This window comes from Passer domesticus, chromosome 14 (assembly GCF_036417665.1).
Source record: "Passer domesticus isolate bPasDom1 chromosome 14, bPasDom1.hap1, whole genome shotgun sequence".
Lineage (NCBI taxonomy): Eukaryota > Metazoa > Chordata > Aves > Passeriformes > Passeridae > Passer > Passer domesticus.
In genome coordinates this window covers 16,027,179-16,053,455 of record NC_087487.1, presented here as the reverse complement: position 1 = coordinate 16,053,455, position 26,277 = coordinate 16,027,179, and the positions used below count along the sequence as shown (strand labels likewise).

General features: G+C 39.2%; 2 long non-coding RNA genes across 2 annotated transcripts in view; one reads left to right on the top strand and one right to left on the bottom strand.

Moving 5' to 3' along the window:
• LOC135280989 (uncharacterized) overlaps positions 1 to 26,277 on the bottom strand; it is a 96,289-nt gene that overhangs the window by 27,573 nt on the left and 42,439 nt on the right. The gene's annotated exons all lie outside the window — the stretch shown is intronic.
• LOC135280782 (uncharacterized) lies at positions 618 to 22,526 on the top strand. The gene is made up of 3 exons (XR_010347624.1): positions 618 to 880; positions 6,520 to 6,832; positions 20,563 to 22,526. It is a non-coding gene; the product is annotated as an uncharacterized LOC135280782 (long non-coding RNA).

Below are 26,277 nucleotides of genomic sequence, written 5' to 3'. Positions count from 1 at the left end.
ACCCGGGGTTGGGTGACAAAGGGAATACAAACAGCAGCTGGGAGCAGTCAGGGTGGGCAGGTGGCTCCATGCTGCCTAAAAGACCCGACCAAAACCCACAAAGCAAATGCTCTACGTCACCTCAAAGCTTGTTCTCTTTTTCAGCTGATCGTGAATAAAAATATCTGTTCCCCTACAGTGACTTCAAGCCAAGCCCACGACCTGCTTGCTTTCAAAGAGGTTTCTCCATGCAAATCATCTCCCTGCCTGCTTTTAGTGAGGATGTGCTTCCTTCCCCTCCTGGTGCTCTGTCAGATAGACCTTCCCTTCCCACCAGACACTAAGACTTGACTTAATAAGCAAGGGGGGTAAAATATCCACTCTTTACACGTAGGGTGTCCTGAGGTACATACAAGCGTCACTCTAAGATGTGATAAAGTAATCCAATGCTGGGCTCAGCCTGCCAGTTCAGGCCTAAAGGGATTTGATTCAGTGTCAAAACCTTTGGCTCGGGAGGTCACTCTCTCCTCTTGCTTTTCTTATAACAAAGGCAGAGGGGTTGGGGCGGGGGGGAGGGTTTCCTCCTCTTCTTTTTTTTTTTTTTCTTCTTCTTTTTTTTTTTTTTTTGGTCTTGTGAATTCATCAGCTGCTGTTTGTTGAGCAGCAGGCCTTTATTCTGCCTGCTGAAACATTTTCATTAGATGGAGGCCTCTGAAGTGCGCTGGCGGCTGGGACCGCGCGAGGACAAAATCTTAGGCCTCTCCAGAAGCCGGCTGATTGAAATCAGCACTGTGTCAGGGGCTGTCATATCTCAGAAAAGACATAAAACACACGGAAACATCAATAAGCAACAAGCCTCTGACAGCTCTGAGACATTCCAGATGACAAGAAGAGAAAAGGGGTAAGGTTAGGGCTCATGGGGGATATTTAAAATGCCTAACAGCCAGCCGAAGTGTTGGCAGGCTTCAGGGAGGCCCAGAAAAGACAAGATAAAGTCTATCAGGTTATCACCTGGTTCGAGACAGATCCCTCACAGCAAGGCCACAGGGATGAGACAATGACACGACAGCTTTTTTCTTTTTTTTTTTTTACTATTATTATTATTCTTTTATTATTTATTTTTTAAATGTATCAGAGAAACAGACTGCATTTACACTGAGGTTACCCAGACAACGTTTGTGCTGGAGAAGATTAAAAAAAAAAAAAAAAAGAAAAAAAAGGAGAAGAAATGTAAAAGAGGGAGGACAAAAAGAGAATCCTGCGAGTTAAAGAATTCTGCTTCCAGCTACCATGTACAGAAATCAAAAAGGATTAACAAGTTTTTTTTTCATTTAATTTCCTGTACACCAGACGCTTTTGTTAAGAGATCAGAGATATTGCTATTTATTGAATTTTTAATATGATCTTTATTAAAAGGCAGCACACATGTTTAGTTTTCCTTTTTTTCTTTTTTTTAAACATGCATGGGTATAAAAATCAAAGCACTGGAATGAACCATGGTTGTTTGATTTTGGTCTCTTTATATTATGGCGATTCAGACTCTTATTTAAATTTTAAAATAATAAAAACCCAGCCCACATAGAAATAGCCCCTCATTCTCCTTTTAACTCACATCTATTCTGCTAAGTAAGCAATGGGCCCAGAGCAGCACTTTGACCAATCAGATAATGAATTCTGCCTTTGGAGTCAGTGTAAGACCAAGGAATGAGGTGTGTAGCTGAGTGGAAAGGGCTATGTGTAATTAAATCACCATTGTATGTGCTCATTTATTACATGCAATACCCCCAGGTTAGTCTGCAGCATGAACTGTATCACTAATGAAAGGAGTAAAAACCAAACTTATATGATCCCCTCCCACCCCACAGTTCTGGGTGCTAAGGAACTGGCCCAGTTTGGACCTGGAAGAATCAAGATTGCTGGAGCAGAACCTGTTTTACCCAGTCATTTACAAAACACATCAGACCATCTCTCCTAGTGACAGTCAACAGCAATTCCAGCCTCTTCTTCCTTGAATATTTAGCATGACATAAACATGGAGATTTCTTAAGGCTAATTCTGTGCTAAAATCTAAGCAAATATCCTGACCAAAAGAGAAATACCTTGTTTTCTATCTGCAGCTCTATAGATTTTCTTTAGAACCTTTACAACCTGCAACTATTTAAAAACCAGACTAGAGTAAGATTTCATAAAACGCCCTACTTGTTTGTTTTATGCTGCCCATATTGAATCCATGGGATTCAACATTGTTTTCCTGTGCATAAATGTTATTGTGCTGGCTTGAAGCTTGGGAACTTTCTTCTGCCAGACTTCAATTCTGTATGGCCTGTGAATTTCCTTGGTCTTTCTGACAAAACACTCTGTAATCCGAGCCAGTGAACCTCAAGAGTGAAAGTGGACATGATCTACCACCTCATGTTTAGTTGCTTTTTCAGGCAAGATTTTCACTTTCAAGAATGCCAGCTGAATTTCATAGTGCCTGTGATTCCATATATATTTGTGGACAACTGTGTTGGGAAACTTTACAACGGCAGCCTTGTGGGTTTTGTTGGTCATAACATCAAATTAGAGGGAAACTGCTGGGGCAGCCCTACTGAGCCAGAAGTGCAAAGAAAGCTCTGAGGAAGCTCCAAAACCTAACCAAAACAGACAGGCCTTTCTTCCACTTATCTACAGGTTGGTGCTGCACAGCAGAGTAAATGCAGCCTCTGCACTTCACCTTCCACAATGTGATTTGGTAGTGATTCTCCCCATGGCATTCACTTATTCTTAAATCAAATTACTCATGAAGTTTGAAATCTCTGGACAGTGTGGGTCACATATTTTAGGAGGATATACTGACTGGGATTCTCTAAACTGCCTCACACAATAAAGGAAAAGCTGAAAGACCTACTCCAGTATACAGCAAGTAGTCAGCCTTAAACAGAATCAAGGGAAGACTGAGTACTATAAAATATATTTACCTAAAACATTTCCACACAAGCACTAGGTTTATGAAAGAAAATTAGTAAGTCATCAATTCCTACTTACAGAAGACAAATTGTGATTTTCCCTTGTTTATTGGAAGGGTGTATTCTGCTGACCAGCTCAGCACAAAATTACAAGCACCAGAGGATTCAGATCACTCAGGGTCTTTTCATCAGCCTTTTAGATCAAAAGCAGTCTCACAAAAGGTGTCCTGAGCCTGAAGCGAGGACAAGTCAAGTCTCTTGACTGAATGCAGCATGTGTCAACCTGGACACCTTCTGACCTGCCAGGTTACTTCTACTTCTGGCACCAAGAATTCCAGAGAGGATACCTCATCTGTGTCTTTTCTTTTTAATGGAAAGTTGGAGCTATATCTAACATCAGAAGTAATTATTCACTGTATCAATAATTGCAAAGGGTGGTATGCAGATCACAGATGGCCTGTGGGGAGCAGCAGGCATAGACAGAATGGGCCAGGTGCTATTTGATGTTGGTAGAAGTTAGAGCCATCTTCCAGCTTGGAACAAGAGACTATTACAAGAGAGCAAAGGTGAGTTTTCATATACTCCCACTCCTCACCTGTGCTTTCTAAAAACCACCTGTATCTCAAGATCTAGTCAAAAATCTGAAGTGATACAGGCTTTTGTCTTTTTTTTTTCTCTCCTACAGACTTTGACAAGTATTTTTCCAAAGATAAATGCTTTTAACTTTCCAGAAGAAAACTAGTTTTCCTACAGTTCAAAATAAATGTCCACTTTTTCCCCAGTGTTTTGAGGAGGAACTTTTTTTCAAGTACAGTGGTCAAAACAGGATTCTCTTCTATCACTAAAGAAAAGAATACCAGGTTTATTTTTTTTCTGCCTTTGTCCTTTCTTATTCTTCTTTTGATATCATTTTTTGAAGGAATAAAAATATCAAAAGACTTTTTCCCCCTTGAAATAAAAAAAAAAAGGGTACCAGAACCCCTTACTTCTTGAAAGAAGTCCACAAGATGAACTTAAACATGGGGTTTTTGGTCCTCTGTGTGAAGACTCACGTCTGTGGAAGCTGCACTGAAAACCTGCCAAAAAACCTTCTTAAGACTGAAAAATCAGGTTCAGTGGTCACTTCCTTTTAAGTGTGTCTGGCAACCAGCACTATTTCTATGACTCAGGCAGAAAACTGATTTCTATGATTATCAGACATTTAAAACCCCCAAAAATGAGATAGGAGATACAGAGGGGCTTCTCACTGCAATAATGAAAATCTGTTCTGAGCCACTGGATTCTCAGAACCTTGAGTAGATCAACTGGAGACTGCAGCACCAGTGAGCTCTGGTTTGTTTCACATGAGGAATTTTACACAGAAGTTTTCAAAATGATGCATTAAAAACTTCAGGGAGTAACTAAAAGACTTACAAATAACAACAGTAATACATTAATAGCTCACTTGTGTCTGAGTGCATTTGAAGATGATCAAGAACTGTGCTGAAATTTTAGCTTCTCATGGGAAGCCAGACTGAACCATCAATACAGGTGCCACAAACGGGATCCATGCCAGAGTGGAATTGGCCCCATTCCTCTTGCAGTAATGAAGAAGTGATTTCATTAGACACCAACATGATTCATTAACATCAGTCAGCATGTATTAATACAAGATAATACAGTCAGAAGTGGGTTTTCTCCCTCTTCTATGCATGTGAAAGTATTGTCAGAACTGCAATGACCATCTTGGTGATCAGAGCTTGGTCTGAATACCAATACATTGCCAATCCCAGAACAGCCAGGTCAGCTTGTCAAGCCCCCTAGACTAGACAAAAAAAAAATTAAAAAATTAAAAAATCCCATAAAGTGAGGAGAGAATAAGGAATAAGATGTGAGGATCTTCCAGATAAGAAATATTACTAATTCTAGTGGAGAAGACTCTGCAGCTGCTGTAACAACACATAGACCTGTATGTGTGTGCCTCCCTCTGCAAAAAGCTTTGACCAGCACCTTGCAGACTGCTGCAATGTTGTCTTGGCTTTGACTGCAAATACAGTAGCTCTTGGAGTGCCATCACTGGTAAGGTGAGCAGGATTTACTATGCCTTAAAGTAATTACATGCAGCTTCAAATTCAATGAGTTCAGTGGCAATGAAAGTCCAACAAAGCATCCTGTTCACAGAACATGTGTGCCTGCAGTGCAACACTGCAGTCAGAACTGTGAAAATACCTTTTTAATGCGTGCTGGGAATTAATTCTCATTAAATGGGAGTGCCATCCTGCTGAATTTCCCCACACAATCTGAGCACATGCCACCAAGCACCACTTCTTGAAGAAACTTGTTAGGTCAGCCAGTGCCAAAAAAAAGCCACTCATCAAGCAGTGTGACTGTTGTAATTTGGAAGCTGTGCTCACTGTCCTCTATTTCTTGATTTAAGAGCATTATGAAACTATGCCATTTTGGTGTAGTCTTTTTATTCCCATGGTAATTTATGTCTGTGGGTAAGGATTTTATTTCATCTAAGCCATGGTGCCAGAGTTATTTTCCGAAGCTCTTGAGTTTCCCTTTGATGCCATTGAAATTAAAACCAGAGCTGCAGATAGTACCCATGCTGTTTGTCACAGAGTCAGAGGTTAGAATGCATTTGCTGCTATTTATTGTGGCTCATCGACTGCAATCATTGCTGCTGCTCTTCTCATCATTGATACAAAAATATTAATAACAGACAACAAGAGTGGCACATAACTGACTTTGTCTGGCACCATCAGCATTATAAAAAACACATTACACAAGTATCTGCAAATCTCTCCATGCTGCAGTAATCTTACTTGCCTTGGGAAAATTTTAATTAAAAAGATGAATTCCAACCTTAAATATTTTATTATTTAGACAAACAATTTGCATCTTTAGTAAGTAAACACTAAAAGATACGTCTGCATTTCCTATGCATAGATGGTGTGAAATGTTATAAAGTCTAATTTCTTTCTAAATTACATCAAAATTTTCTATCTGTGCTTAAACAACTAATCATGTAAAGCGCTAGGCTACATATTCTTAACTACAACATAAAAATTGTGTCTAATTTATCTTCCTGTCTATTTGGCCCATCCTAGGTCTGAAATGGCACTTCCTGAGAATTTGCTCAGGAAAAACACTGATAATTTTTACATTAATAGATCAATAACGACCACTCACGTGGACTCCTCTAAGAGCAGGTCTGTGACACAGCTGTGAGTGATGACAGTCACCAACAGGTAACAATGCCATGGCTTCATCACCTGCACACCTCTGGGAAGCATCTCAGCCTATCCTTGAGAGTAGAGCTGAGCACAGCTACTCCTCCACCTTGCTCCTTATGGCACAGGGGACTTTGCAGACATCTATAGGTGCAGGAGACCCTGCAGAACATTATTTTGGGATTTTAGTTTATTTTCACTCTATAATTTTAAAGCAAAAAGAAGCCCATCATGTTTCTGAGTCTGTATTGTGTGGAGCTGGTTTCTGACTAGTTGGGAATGTCCAGTCCTCAACATTTCTTGGAGCTTTCCACATGCAGGTTTTGGCAAAAAAAAAAAAAAACAACCACCAAAAAAGGATTTTTCCTGTTCTACAGGATGTCTTTGGTGCTCAAAGAGAGAGGCAGTAATGCTGTCACCCAGCAAGATCACATCTACACTTGGTGACACACCTTTAGTTGGTGGCCCCACAGACCAATAAAGGACCACAGACCAGGAAGGACCAATAAAGGACCAACAAAGGACCACAAACAGCCAGGAAGCTTCACTCTGGGACATAACTGTGAACACTTTCCAGGAAAGGAAATGTAATGCAGGGAGAGAGCACAGTCTACAATTTATGGAAGCAGCTTTTATAATCCCCATTCACAGATGCCTCCAGCATCAAGCCCCAGCCTTTTATCCCCAAAGGTAAGTCATAGCAGAGAGTTTATGAAAAAAAATGCAGACAGAAAAAAAAAAGCATACACATCACAAAATTAATAACAAATGTACATTTTACAATAATATATAATTAGCCTGTCTTAATTACCACTTCACTACCATTTAGAAAAAGGTGATGGAAGTTCAATAAAATGAGGTGCTTTTATTCAACAGTAGTCAAATTAATTTATACACTCACATTCTCTTTAATAATTCCATGATACAGTAGATTTCTTTTATCCACATTTTGGAATGCATCTATGCAATAGTTATCTCAGACTGCAAGTACTGTTGCAAAATTCTGATAAATTCTGGAACGAATATTATTAGAGGAGGAAAAGTCATTTCATTACTTGCCATGAGTCTGATTATGCATCCTACAATTCAGTTAGAAGATAGAAGTGCTCTTTCCTTTTAAAAGAGAGAAGAAAAAGGGCCATCAGACCACTATACAAGATATCCCATTTTTCTAGTAAGAATGTACTATCTGCAGCAAATCTGCTTCCAACATAATCTTTTGTTGCTCTTAATTATCTAAAACATCCAAGCCAAAAGCTTCTGCCTCCTCTCCATCACTGCAGAGGCATGAATATTTTCAATACCTCATCTATCTTTAACTCCACTAATATGCAATATCAGACCTGTCTGTTCCATCTGAGAATACTCTATCACATCCTTTGATGGCGAGTACCAGAGATGCTATTTACCTATTCTGTGTTGTCTTTACACCTAATCTTGACTGAGGTTTCAATAGCAGGATCTTGTAATAAATCTCTCTTCCTGAAGGAAAAAAACCTGCACCTACAAGCATTCAAGTGAATGACTCTTGATACCAGTCATGAACTTGGAGATGTTGCTCTGAGACATAAAAAGCTGCTTCTAAGCCTAATAATTTGCCTGTGATCAGCTTAATGAAAACTTCACTTCAGCTCAATGTACAAATATGTATTTACCATGCAGCTATCTGTGCATGATCATAGAATATTAATGCACCCAGTCAGAGGGCAGAATAAATGTTATATCTAAAAGAATTTAAATAAGTTTTTTTTCTCACAGATTTATTGGGATGCTCAGTGTTTAGTGCTTCTAAGTGAAGATTCTGGAGAGGGAAAAGTCAATTCTCTGCACTGACTGCTACCTTTTGGCTTCTCATTAGGGCTCACTACAACATAAAAACCAGGAATAGGTGCCAGCAGATCAGCTTGATTACAATAAAATTTGAATAATTTTTTTTCCAGGAACTCCTAAGTTTCACATCTTTCTGATCCATCTTAATAGTTGCTATTTTGCTGATGACTCACATATAACTCTGATTTAAATAGAGCTAAAATGGAAAATATCACCAAAAGCTTTGTATTTTTTTTTAATTTGCGTTTAGTTTCTGAACTGTTTCTGACCTATGATATTTTCATAAAAATAGACTGAGACTGATAACTATAACACACTGCACATTCCCAAGGATAAATGACAAAGAATTTCTTCATTTGGAAAATGCCTAAAACCAATCAGGCTAATTTTGCCTGTATTCTATCCAACATCATATGCCCAACCTGACAAAACCATGTCATTATACTACCACAGTTCCATTATGCTGCCAAATCTGCCACAAACACCAATATCCAACTTTTTCCGAGGTTTCTGTTAAGACTTAATGCAATATTTCCACATGCACATGTGTATGGTTACCAACTGATAAGAAACTAGTAGCATTCATTAAGTATTGCTATAAATCTCTCCACTGAAACAGCAATAATATTCCCTTCCAGCAACCACAATAAATGTAATGCTTAATCTCTCTCTGTGATATTGTATAACTCTAGCCTGCAGCTAGACTTCCACTGTAGGTGGTACTGGAGAGGATAACTCTGCAGCGACAGCACACGATGTGTTCCTCTTGTCCACTATGTGGAAGTTATGGAGTTTGAAAGATTTTTTTTTTTTTCCTTCCAGAGAAAAGTCAGGTTTTAGACAGGGATAAGAAAGAAGAGAGAATCAAAATGTTTAAAGTGGCACAATAATATTCTCAATAGGAGCGATGACTTTTTTTTAGATCCCTTTTTTCCTTGATCTGTGTCCATTAAATTTCACCTTGTCCTCATCTTTGAGGCCCTCTATAGATCTGTCTTTGCTTTACCTTTCTCCAGCACATTGAATGCTGTAACTATCAAAACAGGTTTTGTAAAATTTCACAAATGTTTTTTAAGCACATCCTGCAGTGGCTTATTTTGACTAAGAAAATAACAAAGTCAAAAATATCTTTTTTCATTGCGGTTTTGAATGCCAGATCACAGAAGTCCAGGCAGCTTCATAACAATGTCCAGCAGTTCTGGGAATGCTCATCTATAAAGAACCCCTCCCTTTTTCTTTAATGCCTGGCCATTTTCCATCAATACAGTCCCTGTTTCCCTTTGTCACCATCAGCCACCAAAGCAGGTGTTTGGTGCATCCTTGTGGGAGGTGGGACCATCCCTCGGGCAGAGACCTCCAGAGCAGATTCCAGCACCCACATCTACACTGGACATCCAAATCCCACACCAGGCTAAGCCAGATGTCCCTGCTGTTTATCCCCAAAGGAAATTCCGACTCCTGCAGCGTTCCCCTCCCAGGGTGGAAGGTGAGGAGGACAGGCAGAGAGGAGCAGCGTGGAGCATCCTTGCAGGAGCAGGGCCACCGGGTCAGGGCAGGACATGCCCTGCAGCACGGAATAAATGCTGCTCTGCAAAGAGCACAGAGCCTGGGCTGCTGTGGCTGCCAGAGTGTGTGCCAGGCAGCTCGGGAGCTGGCAGAGCCCTCCCGGGCAGGGGCTGGCACAGCCCCAGGCTCTCTGCAATGCCAGCCTGTAATCCTGCCCTGCTCCCTGCAGACTCTGGAGGCAAAGTTTCTTCCCCCCTGCTCTGCTCTTACCATAGGTGTGTGGCAGAGGGCTGGATTTGACCTAAATTTGATTTATTCATTTTTCCAATGCTTTACAGGGTACTTAAGCCCTAGGTCAGCAAAGCACTTAATCACATGCTTAACCTTAAGCACATGCTTAAGTGCTTAATCAGGGCCTTGTTGCTATATAAAGCACAAAGCTATGACTCAATTTGAAGCAACTGAGTTGAAAAAATGAGACTCCCCCCATTCTCATTTGCTTACCTTGACGTACACATATAAGCCAAATTATTCATATTAAATCTGTTCGAATATATTCCAGTCTGAAGTCTAATTTAGGAGTTTGCAACCTGAATATTGTGCCTATTAAGAGAATTACACTCCTGGATGCAGAAAGAGATGCCCTTCCACTATATAACTGTTGCCATATATTAACATTCTCCTAATTCTGATGATTTACCTAATAAAATAAAATAAAAATGTTTAAAAAGGATTATCTTTAAAGGTAAGCTCAAAGTGAGCCATTCACATGTTATATACAAAGATACTACTTATAGCAGGATGCACCCATATGCACTCTACAGCTACATATGCAGTCTCAAGATTACTATTTTAAAATGTGTACTGCATCCTTATCTAACTTGTCCAGTAGGTGCAATTATTTGTAGAATTTGTTCTACAGTTAGGCAGGAAATTTTCCTTTTGCTCAAACAGTTCAGATTTGCCTCTGCTGTGATTTTCTTCTGACTAAACATCCTCTAAAACATTTTTTTATGCTTCCTAGAATTACTGGCACTCTGACTACAATATCCTGTTGGATGGATACCATGAAAGCTGCTAGCTTTGGTAACTACATCTAAAATGTACAGAATGTCATATAAGACAGTTCACCAAGGGGAGGGAGCCTGGACTTTAAATCAACAATAATTTTCTGTGAACTGGGAATGCTTTTCAGCATATTTGGTGTTTGATATTACCTTCTTTCCTTCTATTTAACAGGAACATCATACCACACATATTTGATACCATTATTAATTAGGAATGGTTGTGGCCCAACAGCTTTAGATAGAACTGGTAAAAAACTTTTTAAATTTATTTTTATTTATAAAACAAAATGCATTTAGAAAAAGCTTCAGCCACACTATGATGCAATGGAATTCTCAACTTCCCTGATGAAATAATCAATTCAGCATGAGCACAATAAACCACTTGCAAAATATTTTCCACTACTCCATCAAAGGAGCATATTCCCAGCATCCTTTAGAAGACATGCAGTACCCTTTCCCTGTGCTACTTCTACATGACACAACTTGCTCTTCTTCCCCTGGCTTGCAAGAAAATAAGATAGTAAAATCCTAAGTAGTCACTCACACTATCAAAGTTGTCCCCTCCTGACCTCATTCCACCAGTTTAACCACTTGTTCCAGGCTGAAATTAGCCTGTTCTAAACTTTGGTAAATTCAATTCCACTGCAAAAGGATGATTACTTTGTCTCCCTAATCAAACAACATAAAACTATACAAGAAATAGGGATGAAATAGCCACATCCTGCCTGTTATAGAGAGAAAAATCACATGGTCACCATCCGGCCCAGCCCTGCATTTCTCCTTTTCAGCTTCATGCTACACCCATGAGTTGGGGCTTCCCAAAAAGAGCAATCACTCTTAACTGTCCTTGAGTCACTACATCTTAGCAGCTTTGGGACTTTTTAAGACAAACAGTTTGTTATCTGGACACAGTCAGAAGAACAGTATTCAGATGCAGCAGAACTTCATGTAAGACTGACAAGGGAACATTATCTTCTGACATGGACTGCTGCTGGGAAGTGGCTGAGGGAGCTTCTGAGGGACAGCCTTGAGGCCCCTCTTTGGGTTCTAGCCCTGAGTCAAACCCTCAGGTTTCTAGTAGGGGATGAAGCTGGAGGGCTTTTACTGTCTGCCCTGACATTTTGATACTCATATTTTCTTTTAAAACCAGCCCTAAAAATTATTCTGAGCAAACTTGCAGCAGTTTGACTCTTACCTCGCCACAGTTGGTGCTGTGGAGATACCTGTGATTCAGAATAGTGTTCAGTAAAATCATGCTCTACTCAGGGGCTGGTGAAATCAATGTTTTCTGTTACAGGATTGGTGCACGGTTTATTTCCACCCATTGTATCCTCAGCACAGCAATAGCAGGCTCTCAGTAAGGAGATGAACCCCAACCACTTATTAGTTCATGGCTGGAAGCCATCAGCTCCACATTACACAAAATCCCCGATTCATCACTGACTCTCTCCATCCTCACACCTTTCAACTCATGCATCTGAGGTAAATACAAAGTGAAGCAGTGGGAAATCATCACCAAAGTTTCTGTCCTGAATTTTAATGCATTTCTCTGCTGCCTTTTCTTTTTTTTTTTTTTTCTTTTCCAAAAAATAAAAAAGAGCTATTTTCTTGGGGAGTTTTTTCCTTCAAAGATAATAGCAGAGGCTTCAACAATATCTCTGCCAAAAAGGAAAACTCCTTGAACCTTGACTTTCTGTCCTACTACACATAATGAGACAACTACTTAAACTGCATTTAAAAAGTGCTGAGTAGATGAACTCAATGCCTAATGATGTTACTCAGCTTGTCGGCAGCTGATTGACACTAAAAGTAATAAATTAGAACAGAAAATGATTTTACAAGATCCCTGGGATGACAGACAGGCTAAGTGTAATATCCTCCATTACAGTTGTCACTAGATTTTATACAGTTCAGATCTGAACAGCCTCGGCAGGAAAGTGGAACAATTTCATGAGATAGATCTTCAGATGATATAGAGTAGCATAAATCCTCTGAAGTTAAAGAAGCTATCCTGATTTATGCAGACAGGGATCTGGCTCTATATCTTTATACACGCTTCTGCTCAAGTATTGGAATGAAATCATTTGTTTTCCCATGCAAATCTGGGCAGAGAAAAGCAGAAACCCTGTAAGAGAGGAATGCTGAGGGCTGATGTCTTGGCTGTGTTTGTTTCTATCCCTCCCCCCCCTTCTCCTTTTAAAAGGACAGAAAACAGTATTTAGAGCATGGCATCACTGATTTTGTTGGCTGCCTTCATTTCAGGGAATCCCACTATAAATCCACAGCTCTGCAGAAGCACCTTTTGAATCATTAGCATTCACTGTCAGAATCCTTTGTAACGTCTTAGGATGTGTAAAAGCAAGACAAAAGGCAAGCATGTGGATACTCCACCAAGCTCAAATAGCCATTATGCCATTATTGTTTGGGGTTAATGAAAAGAAAGAATAAAAATGTGTATCTGAGCCCTAGCTATCTGTAAAGTCTAAATGACTGGTCTGGTTTGGGGTGAGGGTTTTTTGCCTTTTTTTTTTTTTTAATAAACTTCCATTCATAAAACTTTTCTTGAGAAGAAAACATAGTCTCTTCATGTACAGTTTATTCCAAGCTCAGGGATGACTGTGGATAATTTTAATTCTGCTTCATTCAATGAGCTCTTCTAATGCAATGATTTTCTCCATGGAAGACCTTAACCACAGTGGCCATTCGCAGCTGATGAATTTTTTTTTTATAAATAATTTATTAAGCTATTGCAGACTTATACTTTTTGCACTGAAAGGAAAAAGAGGAGGGGGGAGGATTGCATCTTAAACTCTATTTACAAATTTACCTTGGCAGGCCCTCTTGCTGCCAATAGGAAGCCATGTTGCATATTTAATTTGCTCTTTTGTTACAATGGGGCTTAGGTTAGTTAATTTCAATTTTCGATTTCAAAAGCTATCAAATATGGCTCAGATGAGAAATCAATTTTTCTCAGCTGCCTCTGTTTTTGTCATGGGGAGGTTTCCCATTGGCGAGGGGACAGCCACGTGGCACAGCAAGAGATTAGTTCACTAGACCCCGTGTTTCAGCCACCTCAATTACTGGCTGCCTCTTGTAATTTAGCCTTATAACACCTAATTTCAAGATAGAACTCATATTTAATTCATGAAAGCTTCCACAAGAGTAATTGTGAAATAAATTGCCATAGAAAATATCCATTTGTGACTCGTTTTAATTTTGTATGCTAGTAGCACGCTATTTGTTCTACTTGTTTAACACTTTAGCACAAACATATTTTATATTGAACTTTATGGACTGCTAATAGGTTATTATTTTTCACTGTTTCCCCTTCACGGACACACCACTGAATGTCCCTCTCCTTCATGCAGCTCCGGGTCTGGCAACATTGAAATAGATGCACTAAAACACAGAAACTTGTAATCTCCTAATTATTGACTGGATTGTTATGATCTGTTCATAACTTTAAAAGTAGCAGATAAAATCACAAGTGATGGTTTGTAAATGGTAGTTAGATGACAAGGATCATTTAAAGGGCCAAGGAATAAATACAGTTTAATTTCTCTAATGTTTTAAACAAACCCATTCATTACACATATTGATGTTGCATGCTAACAGCAGTATATGTATTTTTAATTCTTTAACCAAAATAAATGTTTCCACTGTATACACACCATTTTGTCCTTTTCCTCCCTGTTGCTATGACAACAAGGTGGGTGAGGCCTCCTCAACTGCCAAACTCAGCTGTCATCCCTTCACCCTAAAAGCCTTATAATTGCTTTTATTTGCATACGACAATTAGGCAGGATGGCTCACAGCAAGAAAACCAACCTTTCTCTCCCCCAGTGCACACAACGCCAGCCTGTAATTTATAAAAGATACACGCCATGTGGTGGAGCACTAAAATAGAGTGATGAGTCCTTTCATCTGATTGTAAGCTATTAACAAAAGAAAACATCCCCTTTCAGGCTGTAAAAAATGCCTATCTGGTGTGAACCTGGAGAAAAAAAAAAGGGGGGGGAAATAAAAAAAAGTTTTGCCACCTCCATGCAAACCCTTCACATTCATTATCGTGTTGAACTCAAGGAAAGAGTTTGAAAGCAAGAGTTGCATTTTGGTGCTTTATGAACAATGGAGTGTCAGCAAAATTGATGATGTGGTAAAACTGGATGGGGATTTTTGTTCTTGGCTTACGTCACACCCAAAGATGCCAACGTGAGATGGTAGTTCCTTGCTGAGAAGTGCTGCAAGGAAAGCATGAGATGGGTCAGGATGTCAGCTGAAGACAGTGTAATGAGAAACTAGAAGTTCAATACTTTTAATAGTTCTGTTTGTGGGAAATAGATTGTATTGCAAAAACTACTTAAGGAAGAAGAACTTCCCATGCTTAAGGAAGAGTACCTCTGCTTATATGTCAGGCTGATGTTGGGGCCTAAATGTCTGCACAGCTTATTCATATGAAGAGTCAGTGTCCAGGTAAATGTTTTCATTTAAGCTTTTTAATAGCATGCTGCTGGTCTTAACTTTCATAATTACATAAGTACCTTTCCTCAAGCAACTCCTCTACAACAGTCTTTCATCATATCTATTCTCTTCTGGAAGCTCTTTATGAAATATTTGTCACACCTGAGCTGATTGAGTATCTCCGATCCTCAAAAATCCCAAAAAAGACCCCTGCTTTCCCTTGGCAGACTCCACATCTACAGTTTCAATGATAAAAGCACAGTGCAGCTAGATTGTTCTAAAAATAAACCAGCTAATACATTACAATGGCACTACAGCACACACATTTTTAAGTCTCTCTGAATTACCTTCCTCAGAAGGGCATCCCTGTTGAAACAGGGTGGGGGACTACACAAAGGATAAAGCAGAACAGATCCAGCCCAGGTCAAGCACAGGTGTGTCCCTGCAGCCACCTCTGTGACCTGGCATTAGTGATGAGGCTGAGTCAGGAGCACAGCTTGCAGGTATCTCCTTCAACTTTGCCCACCTCACTGCTTCAAATTCTCCTTTAGCACACAAGATTTACCCAAATTGGTTTCAATGAGCATGTGGAAGAGGAGGGCAAGTTTGGAGGAAGAGTGGAAAAGAAAACAAGGGGATGGGTGTTCAGACAAGGGACATGCAGTGCCAAGTCCTCTCCTGCCCTCCCTCCCTCATGAGCTCAGGCACATGCTCACAAACCACAGCACACAACTTCCAGAAGCACTTTCCAGCTTCTACCAAACACAGGGAGCAAGGAAAAGTCAACAGAGCACAAATTTCTCAGCACAGTGCTTGAATAAACCAGCAGTTTTGGCAGCACCCTGAACTGGCAGCAGGTTCAACTCACCCAGCCTTGCCACCGACCCACAGCTGAATCCTGACAAATCCCCAGCACAGGCTTCAGCTGCTGTGGCTGCTCATACGTGATATTGGTACTTTTTTTTGAAGTTGTGCAAAGGACATGAAGGTCAATTCAATCAGCAGAGGATTTTTTTCCCCAGTGCAATTTACTAATATTTTGTCCATTCTGGCTTTACAAGATCCAAGTAACACAATTCTCCATTAAGCAGTACATGCCTTACCCTAACTGGATTTGATCTGTTTTTCTTAATTTTCAGATTTTATATTCCTCTTCTAACTCTGTGTTTCTCTAAGCATTTACCTTACTGTTCTCAGTATTCTGTTTTTACCCCCAGTGCTTGAAAAATATCTTGGAGTATCAAGGTAGATTCTCATAAAGCGCAACATAAAATTTTAAATTTTAAGGAATTTTTCTATATGTGCCCTTTGTCATTGCTATTAAAACGCCAGTTAAACTCATACACTGATTTCAAAAAGAGAATTTTTACTTCTATGTTGAACTTTTTTTTCCCCTCATTGCATATTTAATCTCAAAACTAGGATAGTGCTGAGTTGATCCTTTTAGATGTCTAAAATCAAATTCTTCCCTGGGACAGGTGAGTGTTGAGGCTACTAGACCTTTTGGTTTCAGAACTGAAATTGGTCCCCGAGTTTCCCAAGAGAAAAAAAACTTGATTATAAAAATAAGTATCAAAGTATATAAGGAATATAATGCAGGGCTTCCCTGGGATCACAGGGAAGAATTATTTCCTTCTCCATAACAGACGCTTGCCTTTTACACAAGGAGGCTTGTTTTGAGCATAGCAAGTTTTTTCTCCATGCTCAGTAAAACATAAGAATTTAAAGACAGTAAGATTTCTTAAAATGTAAAAGCAGGACAAGATGTAAATTTTGTTTTGGGAGGCGTTGCAGTTCTAATGTCTTTGCTCTCTATTTTGGAATGCAGACACTTCTTCAAGGAAAAGCAAACCATGAACAATTAGCAAAACTTTACAAGATGGAGCTTTCTTGGGATGGTGCAAGATACACTCTGATCATTCACACGGATTTTATGCCATTATTGGCTGTTGCATTCAACAGAAACACAATCCCACAACACTAATACAGCCCTGTTCATCACATTCACATCACAAGTAGAGCCTAATATGCTTCTTTCTTAGCCCAAAACTTTTCCTACCTAGATGGTAAAGCCTGAACTTTTGCTGAAGTTACTACAGCTTTCCATCAATATAAATTAGAGAGGAATATGTTCCAAAGTGAATGCAATACATAAAATTCTGTTTGATTCTGAAGAACAGCTTTGTGCTATGGAATAATATCTCAGTTTGACACAGTTATTGAGGAGATGACTTCTAAGGTATAGGAATAAGGTATAAGGATCAATGTTACTTTGAAGATCTGCATTTTGAAACTTAATTTCTCCAATATTTTCTGAAAAATTAGGTTAACTTTGTTTTGATGGCTCCTAAAAGCAAACTCCACCAGCTGGATTTTGTACTCGCGCCAAGGTACGCATCAATATGCACAAGACAGGAGGAAAAGGAAGATAAAAGATGTGAATATCAGTAACTGATACCTGAAATTTAAACAAACTTTTAGAAAATAAAATTTGCTAATGGCCCTGCAGATAGCAAATCAACTTTTAGTAAGGGAACAAGTAAGAAGTGAATGAGTTTTACTTCCCTTATACGAGGAGGCTGAGCTGCTCCTCTGGTTCCCTTTGCCTGGATGGCAGGGACAGGTTTGCCAAGTTTTTACCTTTTTTTCTATTGAGATAAACAATAAAAAGTTTCTCATTTAGGATATTGTGAAGTAGACACAAAGCTGCTACTGAACTGAGAATGCCTTCAAATTTATATCCAAATTTATTTATCAAATATTCAAATTTATTTTGCAGGAAAAAAGACCCAGGTAAATTTATAAGAAAAAAATTGGTATTCCCACAGACAAGAGGTGGGATCAAGCTCTCACTTATGTTTTGACTATCACAACAGAAAAATGCCACTAAGTAATCTTTGATGCAGACATTATACAACAGTTCACTGTACTTTAATCCATCTCCTTCTACCTTTTTTTTTATTTCCAATAAAAGGAACAACGCACACTCGACATGAACTCTAGGATTTAAATGAAGCTCCATGCGTGCTAATATTAGAGACACATTAATAATAAATTGGGAAGCAGGCAAGTCAGAGATGATTTCTGACTCGGTTTTGTACCTCAGACACTAGAACTTGAACTGCAGAGTTTGACACTGACACTTTTTAGGGAACAAAGTCTCTCTCCTACCACCTCCTCCACCCCCCAATTCAAATCTCATCTGCGAAGTGCTGAAATGAAGCTGTCACTCAGGCCTGCTCAGGGACCTGTCAGCAAAACATTGAGCCTTTTCATTTTGATGGGTCAGCCTGCAATCCCCTTGAAAGAGAAGTCCGTGCCACTGTGGTTTTTCTTTCTGCAGGAATTCTGAATTCTAATGAAACTCCAAATCGCCCAATAAAGGCAGGGGCATGGGGAAGTAATCCAACCCAGATCGGAGTGAAATTTGTATTTTATCTTTTTATTTTCCCCAGACCATTATTCTAATAGCATTCAGAGAGCGTTGTAGGTTTTTTTCTCCCCCCACAAGTCCTTCCCCCCTGCTTTTTTTTCTTTTTTTTTTTTTTGTTCAGGGCAGGCGCAAACGGAATGATGTGTCCTTTGTCTTGATGCTACACTGAGATTAGGTAGCAGCTCTCTGAAAATGAAAGGGCATGGCTCAAATTTTCTTGGGTAAATATCCATCCACCTATTGCAGTCTGTAGCTCCACTGCTACAAATATCTCTAATGTATGACTGTGTTGAGAGAAAGAGAAAATTTCACATTAGCATTTCTTCCCCAGAAGAAACTGTCTTTCATTAAGATTGTACAAAGCTTTTTCTAGACAAGAAGGAAAACTGTACCTTTCCTTTCTGCTCAACTTTGCTTTCCAGATTAGTTGCCACCTGTGACTTTTATCAGGATAGAGAACTGAGAAAATAATTTATATAATATATTGTAGTATTCTCTTTAAAGTGCCTTTATTAACACATGTTTTATGTTTCTAAAACATGTACAAATTCAGTAGCCCAATAAAATCTGTTTATTTTAACTTTTTTTTTTTGTTAACTGGTTAAAAATCAGAATCATTAGAGGAGGAATATCATGAAGAGACTCAGAATTTATGACACAGTTAGTGCTAGTGCCTGGTGATCTTTATATATTTTTGGAGTTAAAGATAATCCCACAGGGTTTTTTTTAAACAGAGTTCTCTGTAGGGTGCACAATGATTTCAAGAACAATTAAGACAAACAGATTAAAAAGTCACATAACTCGGAAGTCAAAAAATAATCTGAGTATCACACACAAAGGCATTGTGTGAAAAATACAAACATAGTATCATTAAATAATATTTTAAGGAAATAGAAAATAAAAAGGCAGATGGAAACCTGGCTAAAAACTTGTGAAGCACAAATTAAGCAATGATGTAAAGGTATCAATTACACAATATAAGACTGCTAATGGCATAATGGTAAGTGTTCCCCAAGTCTCTTCATTGTCTGGTTAACCTGCAAGTACCCATCAGGGATGTTTCGACTGCCACAGCAGCCCTCCCACCCTATAGTTATGTTTGTGTTATTCAATCTTGCAGAATCACCATCTTCAGGCTCTCACCCTCTCTCTGCAAGACATGACCCAAACATCTCATCCTCCTCTGCTCTGCCTGTCCAAAGAGAACCCATTATAACCCCAGGTGCTGAAAACCCCAGGTATTATTATGTAGTACACAGCAAACCAATGCTCATAGGTGTGTGTGCCCAGTACACATCTCTTCCTGCTATTTTCTTGAGCATTGTGATCAGACTTGGATGCCAGAAAAAGCATAGCATGTAATTTTCCTTGGTGATGACCTTCAGAGGTTCTTTTTCCCCTCTTGATTAGCACTCACCTCCATGGGAAATCATTATAGCAGACCCCTATTTCTCTACCTGCACTGTCAGGGGCTGCTGAAGCTATACTTCCTTTACCCTGCTCTACCTCACTGCTGCACCATAGGCAGTGTGTACAATCACCCAGAGTTCTGCTGCTGCGCTACATCTGGACATCCAGAAAGCAATTTAAACAGTGATAGACACTGCTTCCTTCCTTCCTTCAGGACATTAATAGCACTTTCTCTGCTTTGTATTAAATCCCTTTCCCTCACCCTCCTGCTCAGCAGGTAAAGGGCAGAGACTTGGATAGAGCAAAGGTACATATATGTAACCAAGACAAAAGCTATTTTATTTTAAAGATGTGTGTCTAATGTGTACAGTAAACAATCTCACATGCAGTTCAGAACTGGCATATGTATGTTTATATAAACCTAATTGCTCAACCAGGTATAAATACATATGTGTATATAAAGGACAGGTACATAATCTTTTCTAAATGCTTAAATGCTTGCAAATCTCCCATTCAGTAGGTGCTGCACTTCTCAAAATGCAGGTATCACAAAGACAGCCTTTGGTGTCATCATGGCTATTTTGATGACTTTTGTGTATTTTACCTTTTCATTATGTTCAATGTCTCACAAAGCCAATGTTAGCTCTCACTTGTTGTCTAGTATGTGATGATTGCTGACTGCAAAAACTTGATAATGAAAATTCTCCTTTCAGAGCATCAGCAACAGTTTGTGTTTGCATAACAAATAACTGAAGAATCTACCTTTGAAGACTTAACACTGGCTACGATATTCAGTGTAGAAGAGGGCATTGATTTCCTGCTGCTTGGTAGTGCTCAGCCTTGAGTCTTCTAAGACAAGAAGGAAAACATATCCTGAACTCATTTGAGATCCTGATCCAATAGCAAAGACAAGCTGAAAACTGCACTTCTACAAAGACAAGCAAATATTCTGGATGCAACTGAGCTAAATGAAGTTATTTTACTCAAAAATCCACCTAATTGCCACCTTCCTTTCACTGGTCCAGGTCCAATTCATACCTTGTGTAGTTTCATCTATTTCAGCCAAATTCCCTCTGCTCCAAGCTGAATGTGTGGAGAAATCTGAACAGAGCACAGCTGCATCCTCTGGTGAGGGTGATACTCATCCTGTCTTAATGGGAGCCTGGGAATCATTTCCAGGAGGTGAAGCTGCCAATGCAGACACCCACAGTCTACATCTTCCCATATTCTTTCTGTTCCAGCTCAACAGAAGTTGTCACAGTCCAGCTTTTCCTTCAAAGCTTGCAACCAGCCAGTTCCATATGCATCATCTCTTCCTGACTCAAACAGTCAGCCTGACCTCAGTTATTAGCAATCACAGAGCTTCTGTGGAGTGTTTTACCCTGAATCAGAAGATAGCAGGTTTTGTGATCAGAAACATCAGGGTCTTGCTCTTTCCTCTGACCCCAGAAGGTATGGGATGTGGAAACGTTATGGATACAGTTTAAGGGAAGCTACCAGAAATTTTAAAATATTACCTACTTATGTATCAAAAAAATGCTTTATAAATGTAGCACCCTTTCTGTCTCACCTTTGTTAATATTAATAATAATATAACAAACTCACAAAGTTGTCCAACAACTTACAAACCAAATGCATCCAAAAAAATCCACAAGCCACTGTGTATGATGCCTAAATGTGACAAGTTACTCCCAACACAACTGCTTCCCTCACCTTTACTCACACTCAGTAACGCTTACCCTAATGAGACCCCATGGAAAAGTCAATCTCCATGTGAGACTTGAAGGATCAGAGTCCAAGTAGCAAAACATATTTAAATGGGCTAAGTTAATCTTCAGGTTAATTAATGCCATTCTAGGTTTATTCTAGCAATATTTCATTCTATTTCATCCTAGTACTACTCTATTTCCCCTAAGAACCTTAATATTTTTGGGTTATTTTTATTACAAAATTTCAGTCTGCCTGTGGCCTGGTATTAATTACTTTGATAGAGTTAAGGCTTAATTTACACCAGTGGCTACTTTTTGTGAGCATAAACACTAGAACATTTGATAAAATTAAAATTGTCATTGCCTTGTGAGCTGGTAAGATTTAACATGTAAAACAATATTGCCAAAGAGAATTAAAGCCCTTTTTTTTCTATTTCATTTAGTGAAGTGATGCCTTTATCTGTAGGTTTTTACTTATTTTTCTTTTAACTTTTAGTGTATTTTTAACTGCAACTGCAGACCCTCCTAAGTGTTAAAAACCACAAGGATAAACCCAGGAAGCACTCCAGATACATCTCCAGTAGCACAAGACCTGTTCCTCCCACCCCAATCCCCTTATAATTGGTTTTGATGTTCAATATAAGGGATAAATGAGTGCCCCTCTCCTGCTTGCTCACAGTATGCCACAAAACCCTGAAAGGGTTAATTGGCATTTTAAGAAAAGGTAATTGTAAAGCATATCTGCTGGGGTTATCCCCAGAATTGGGGGGGTGGTGCATAGGTCTCCCACCCACTGGAGCATCTCACATCTTGAAGAGCATGCTGAAGACAAAAGCACTCCTACTGCTGTTTCTTGATTTTCACTTTCAGCTCTAACTGCTAACCCCCAACGTGCTCTTTTGAGTTTACTATATCAAGCTAGTACTTACAGCAGAGTATATGTACTGTGTCTTGACTGTAAAATTATACTGACATTGTAAGCATAAATATAAATCTCTGTGTGTGTGTTTGAATCATACATAATTTACTGCTGGATTTATTCATTGCAGAGGAGCACGCTGACTGGAGTGGGTGCTCTAAGAAAAATTGGACGGTGAAACTGGCTATAGTTCTATATTTTTTAAATAAACCAAACATTTCACTGAGTAAAATATATAACCTGACATATAAAAAGAAATGTGGTTTTAAGTAAGTGAGAAGTCGAACTGAATCGGAGCAAGGTCATGGGTGGTCATTTTCTTACTATATCAAACTCTCTGCCACTTGTTTGTAGATGCTTGTAACATTTTTATCCTCTGAAAATATATATTTCATTTCCACTTTTGCCAATTGGAACTTTTTCCAGGATGGTCTTCGAATGCATTCCCGTGAGTGAAGAAAAGTCATATACACTCAAGCACAAAGGAAACACTTCCAGCTTTGGGCTGACAAATACCCAAGAGTTAACACCAATTTGGGGGTTTTATTCAAGCAATGTTTTTCTGGGTGCAGGAGTTGATTTCCATATTACTTTCTTTGGTGCTTGGCTTTGGGTATTCAGTTTACAAGAGGCAGAGTTCCTGTGTGTTTTTTTTCTAGTGTCACCCATCACACTGTAAAATAAGGAGTGGCTTCACCCCTTTAGCCTTACATTCATCAAACTCTACCATCAGCAATTCTGCCCCTCCTGCCCTGTTCCTGCTCAGATTATGCCCAAAGGGTGCAAACTATAAAAATGCTCACTGTGAGGAGGATGGCAGAATGGATCCCGTGTATTTTCCACTCATGTTTTGGATTAAATTCACCACCTTGAAGAAAACTGTCTATGAAATCCATGGAAATATTTGTATAGGCATATGGAAGTAAAGGAAGGTTGCATACCTATTCATTAGTATCTTAATTCATTTAAAATATCCCCAAAACTATTCCAGCCCTCTCTTCCAATCTCTATCCTGTATCTTCCTTCTTTCTGAAACCGTCCCACCCCTCAACAATAGCTCTAATTTAAAGAAAGCACCACAGCAGCTTCATTTTTTAAAATCAGCTGTGCTGTTGATTGCATTGTATCACATCCTGCAACAACTTTACAGTTTGACAATTTTTAGTCCTGGTGTTTTTCAGTGAGAATTTAAAGAAGCTCTACTCAGCCAACCAAGAGTTTGGTCTTCCTCGTTCCACATCATCATGTGAGCATAGAGGAAAGCATAGCTATGGCTCTAACAACTTCTACATTACATAACCAAATTAAAAAACCTCATTTGCTAAATCACTTAGAGGGCATAAGGGTTTTCCTACGTGCAGATAAGAATTACAACTGACTCTCAAATTTCCTGGCCATTGAAGTTTTTATTTGTATATACTGGGAGCAAAACACCTCTCCCAAGCAGGAAACTTGAGGAAATGCTGAGTCTGGCAACTCTTAGACAGCATAAGCATTTGTTTTGTCACATATTAAAGGCCAACAGCATTTTTCAGAATATTGACCTTTCGTTTCCTACACCAATATAATATTTCCTAGACTAATAGTTAATATTTAAGAGGAAGGTATGCCTCTATATTTTTGAGGAGCAGCTGAGGGAGCTGGGGATCTTACCCTGGAGAAAAGGAGGGTCATGGGGAACCTTCTCACTCTCTACAACTCCCTGGAGGGAGGGTGGGGGTCAGGCTTTGCTCCCACATAAAAAGTGACAGGATAAGAGGAAATGACCTCAAGCTGTGCTGGGAGAGGTTTAGATTAGATATTTGGAAAAATATCTTCACAAAAAGGGTTGTCAAGCATGGGCACAGGCTGCCCTGGGCAGTGGTGGAGTCAGAATCCCTAGAGGTGTTTAACAGAAGTGTAGACATGGCACTTCAGGCCATGGTCTGGTGGTGGGCTTGGCAGTGCTGGTTAACAATTGGACTCAATGATCTTAGAGGTCTTTTCCAGCCTAAACAAATCTATGATTCTGCAACTCTAAGCACAAATTAGCTGCATGCACCTTCAGTAGATATTTCCTCCAATATATCTCGTTAATGGGGTATTCACTCAAGAGTCCCAGTGAAATTCTTGTCATTGTTGAGCTCGTCTCTTAGATCCTTTCCTATTTGCTTTCTGCATTTTCACTTCTTCGTGAAGATGCTTAATGCAGTATAATTGAAACAATTTTATTGTCTCCAGCCATCCATTCTACTGTTTCAGTGGCAGAAAATACTGGTCAATTTGACAAGTTAATATGACTTTAGTGGTCATTTGAACTCCTTTAAGCCACTGGGTGCTAAAATTACTTGTCAGATTCCTACACCTGCAGTCTGAATGTAACTTGTCCATAAGAAAAGGAGGGGGAAATTATTTTCCGCCAAAAACCTTTCCTGAAAGTAGTAATTGCAATTTTTACTAATTGATAGGGCATTGACTCTTCCTACAGCAGTTCTGAACCACCTGAGAGCAATATTTGATACTCCTACGTGGAACTCATGATGATATCTCCAAACTACCTTCTGTTTTTCCTACTGGGCTGAATCATTAAAGACAGAGTGGGTTACACAGCCATTTCAACTCTTCCTTTGGTATAGATAATTTTTGGTAAACTAATTTAGCTACTACTTGGATGCCTATTGTTCAACATCCAGTTCATGTTTACACTTGAGTTTACTGTTCTGACCATGAAACTCCACACAGATATGTGCAGTTAATATTGGAGCAACTGCCAAAAGAAAGAAAACATTTCTTCCTCCGACCCTGCCTCTATCAGCACACCTAATTTGCTTCAGACTCAGTAGCAGTAGATACAATCAAACCAAAAGCTCAAGTTTGGAGTTTGGTTTGGGTTTTTTTAGTTTTGTTTCTATGTATATCAACAACACCAGTGATATCTTTTCATGATCCTCAAATGAATTCATACCACACAAATGAATTATCAAGTAACTATAGGAATTATATTAAGGACTTGATCCCATATCCTTGGAATTCAATGGCATTCCCAATAAAATCAGCTAGACCACACCATATTTTTACCATAGCCCTATATTTTTTAGGCTGTATGTTATCCTATAAAGATTAGACCACACGCTCTCCTAACATCAGTAATGGTTCCCATTGACTCACAGCCACGGCTACCACCGTGAGCTCCTGCCAAGAGGTCACCCTGGAAAGTTTCTGACAAATCAATGGGAGCTTTATGGGCTGGTTTTCTTCCTTTCAGGAATAAATGCAAACAGTGTCACTGCCTGGACACTTCTGCACCAGGACTAATTCATCAATGTGCTGAGAAATTCCTTTCTGGTCCATCCTATTGCAGTCATTCCCTCCAACTTCTTGCATTTCAGTTCCTTTTCTTTAAAAAACTGTTCAGTAGGAGAACACAGGTACTGGTAACCTAACACAGGTTTCTTTGTGTCATTCACACTATGGTGCAAGTCACTTTTCAAACCACATGAACTTGCTAATTTTAATGGGATACACATAATAAAGCACCCAACTTTGGAAACTTCCCACCTTAGTGTCTTTAAATGTAAACTTCAAGAACCCATTTAGTAACACTATAATCTTGTTATGGGGATAATACCTTTTTTTTTTTTTTTTAACAGTGATCAGCAGACTCTCCTAAATAACAGCAGCAATTTTTCTTTACAATGCCAACACAATTACTGCTCTGGAAAAAGGCTTGATGTCAGAAAAGGTAAGCTAGCTGCTCTTCCTAAAAACCACACATCTAAATTCTTCTGCTAGTGTGGTTTCCTACAGATTTCTGTCCTTTA